Raw genomic sequence first — 2580 nt, forward strand, 5'->3', positions numbered from 1 at the left:
AAATGTGACTTAAATAAAATAAATATTTTAAAGGCGTCAGAGAAGCCAATAGCATGGACCTAGTAGGTAAGAGTGCAGGGGATGCCCTCTGAACCGCCTTTCAGGAAGTTACTGAAGAGAATGCTCTCACATGGTCGTGGGAGACGCTGCTTCCGGTGTCATTTGATATTCATCTCACATAGGCATTTTAAGTCACATGTTTAAAACACAGACCCGCCCCTCTATGACAGCCAAATGAACCACCATTTCCATTGAATATACCAAGGCCTAAGAAGAGGTTTAATTACAATTATCTTAATATTTCATAACGGTATCTCATGCCTATAATCCCAGCAGTCGGGAAAGTGAGGCAGGAGGGTCACAGCCAGTCAGGCTACAACATAAAACCCTGTCTCAAAATATAAATAAATATGTACCCCAGGCAATGGGCAAAGATACACCTTGGTGGTGTGTTCTTATATCAGTCAGGGGCAAAGCAGATGGCAGCTCTTTGATCATCCTAGCCTGATTCCTGGTTTGGTGGCCAAAACTGTTTTGTGCCTAGAACTCATAAAAATCAAATCAAATCCAGGCATCACAGCACAGAAGGAGACAGACAGACAGAGACCTGTGGACCATCATGCCACTCGCAGACCTGCCCTCCAGTGCACAACACAAATGAGCCATAGACATCTGCTTGCAGACACACCACGAAGCCTGGATGCAGGGTGTCACCCAGGGGCCTGCCAGCCCCGTGGCCAGCCTGCAACTGGAGCTACCACATGACAATGTGCAAGTATGTGGTACTCAGATGGGAGAGAAACTGGAGTGGAACAGCTTGATCATTATGAGTAGAGATGGAACTAGAGACTCAAAAGTAGAGAGGAGTAGCCTCTTGGGAGTGGCCAGCCCTGCCACCAAGGATCATGGTGAGGTCTCAGGCTGAGCGGCCGCTGAGAGCCATGTCTGAGCTCATGGCTTCAAAGAAGTAGGAGTCAGCATTAATGTTCACGGCTTATATTACCACTAGAGAACACGGAAGTGTTCCTGGTCCAGCAGTCTCCGGGAACACCTGGATATCCAGGGGGCTGTGCAGAACTAGCCCTGACCATCACTGGATGTGGTACTCTGGAGAGCTGGCCCCATCTCTCACCACTGGTAGCACATGGGAGAGCAGGTCCTGTGCCTCACCCAGGGAATGCAGTAGAGCTGGCCCTGGTCAAGGGACAGGGTGGGAGCCAGCCCCAAGCATATGAGAAGTTGGAGAGCTATTCCAGCGCCACACAGGCTGCAGCACTTGGGAGAGAGGGCCCCATGCCTTGACTGGGCAGCACAGTGGAGCTGGCTCTGGTCGCGTGGGTACAGTGAGGGTGGAGTGGGGGAAAGCAGGAGAGCTGTTTCCTGCTGATGGCAGCATTGGGTGGCCTAGCCAGAGCAGTGCTGGAGAGCTTGCCCTTGTAGTAAAGATAAAGGAGAGCCCTGTCATAGCTCACTCCCAAATCTATTTCATCTGCAAATGTTGGGACCCATGAAAGGGCCAGTCCTACAGTTCCAAAGCTGGAGGATCTCCATGACATAGGGCAACAACAGGCTAACTGGGAGGAGTCCCAGTGAGGATCCAATATCAATGGTGTCACAGAAGCCAGAGATCTCGAACCAGACCAATAACTCACCGCAATGAATGTTTGCAAGTGAAGATGTGTGGACAAAGGGCTATACTGCGGGACACGCTGTGACACACTACAGCTTCCACAATGAGATGTTTTCTATGCTTTATATGATGATGGTGGTGGTGGCAGCGGCGGTGGTTTGTGTGTTTTTTACTTTGGAGGGAGCGTTGGGATAACCTTTCCTCACACTATATGAAAGCATGTCCCTGTATTTCCAATTATTAGTTACTGGGCCAGCAGAGAGCTAAATGCTGGCAGGATTTTGGTATTGTCATTTCTATGGCCCATCACCAGTTCTGTGTACGTAAATGCTTGTCCTTCCTCACCTGCCCAAAAAAATGATTCTCTGGCATTATCATATTAAAAAGCAAGCTGCAGTCGTGAACAAGCAGTCCTCCGCGCCAAAGGACAACTCTTAAGAGACAGTCAGCCTCGTCTTGCCACTGATTGGCTTAGACTGGAACGTCCTTTTTGCATAAGGACGTTTGCATAAAGAGCTGAGGGTAAGAGGTGGGACAGGAAGTGTGGGGGCGGGACTACCAGGAAGCAAAGACTCCAGAGAAATGGAAGATCCTGGGAGACAGCAGAAAGCAGGCAGTGAGGGCCACGTGGAAAGACAGGATTATGGAGAAGTCAGGATAAGTTTAGATAGCTAACTGAGGTATTGCCCCAGAGAAAGGGCAACAGCTTTAAACTATATAGATGCTTCTATGTCTTAATTAAACCTTGAGCGGGATCTTCGAAAGAGCCCCATGGTAGGGACCGTTGCAAGGGCGAAGGGCAGATGTAGGAGGACTGGGAGGTGAGCGGGACTAGGGTGCAAAATGTGAAACTCACAAAGAGTTGATTAAAAAGGTTTTTTTAAAAAAATAAATAAATAAATAAATAAATAAATAAAAAGTCACCTACTTGGAAATTTAGGGAGTGCCTT

At 48.4% G+C, this 2580-nt stretch overlaps 1 non-coding gene across 1 annotated transcript; it reads left to right on the forward strand.

The window, feature by feature from the left end:
* The first annotated feature begins 413 nt into the window (after positions 1-413).
* On the forward strand, positions 414-553 carry LOC115029127 (small nucleolar RNA SNORA48). The gene has a single exon (XR_003834698.1). It is a non-coding gene; the product is annotated as a small nucleolar RNA SNORA48 (small nucleolar RNA).
* The last annotated feature ends 2027 nt before the right edge of the window (positions 554-2580 follow it).

The sequence above is a fragment of the Mus caroli genome, unplaced genomic scaffold (assembly GCF_978045245.1).
Source record: "Mus caroli unplaced genomic scaffold, Mus_caroli_1 scaffold_15, whole genome shotgun sequence".
Classification (NCBI taxonomy): domain Eukaryota; kingdom Metazoa; phylum Chordata; class Mammalia; order Rodentia; family Muridae; genus Mus; species Mus caroli.